Below are 931 nucleotides of genomic sequence, written 5' to 3'. Positions count from 1 at the left end.
TGATAAGTAAAGAGAGGTTGAAGAGAACAAATGATGGAAAACAGGGCAACCAGATTAGAACGATTCGAACTGCAAATAAATTATAGAAGTTAAAAGCAGAAAAACAAGAATGTATGTTGTTATTATATAAAGAATATTTCTAGAGTTTTTAAAAAAAAAAATGTTCCTATAACTCTGGTTTAAGTTTTTCTAACATAACTTATTTATTGTAAGTCCATAGATCCTTTAAATTTTGTTTGATTTTAAAAGCCAAATTAGTAAAAAGATAAGATAACATAAGATAGATGTATAAAAACACAGTTTTTAAATATAACAATTAAAAAAGGTAATATCAGATACTCATTTTCAGTAAAAGCAAAGCAGTGTGGAAATATTTTGATATATTTTTAGTAGACAAAATACTGAAATATATTAAACGCTATATTTGGTATATACTATACTATCACATTTAAAATATACCATCGAGCATTTTGACGGATTTGATAAGAATGTTATGAGATATTAGTGCTTTATTATTTTGATTTAAATTTCTATACGAAATTTATAATTTTAATTTTACTTATAGTCACTTCAAACTTACACTTTTTTAACAAAAAATATTTAAAAACTACATTTCCTCCATAATTGCCATTAAATAAAATAAATAAAAACTGTATGTAATTTACAATTCATCGCTAAATAATATAAGTTTTGATTTTCTGAAATAATAAATTCTGAAACGTAATAAAAACGAAACGTTTTTTAAATGCTTGAACTTCATTTGCCTTCGTTTTCAAATAAATATTTATTGCGCAATCAATGAACTCATCACCAAGTTGAATTTCAGTCTTAAATCTATTTTATTGCCAATCTATAGTACAATATTTGAAATGTTATTGCGTTCAGTGCTATTGATTTCAAATGAACTTTGTCGCATGCACTTAAGTTTATA

The sequence above is a fragment of the Drosophila sulfurigaster genome, chromosome 2L (genome assembly GCF_023558435.1).
Source record: "Drosophila sulfurigaster albostrigata strain 15112-1811.04 chromosome 2L, ASM2355843v2, whole genome shotgun sequence".
Taxonomy (NCBI): domain Eukaryota; kingdom Metazoa; phylum Arthropoda; class Insecta; order Diptera; family Drosophilidae; genus Drosophila; species Drosophila sulfurigaster.
This window is presented reverse-complemented; position numbering follows the sequence as displayed.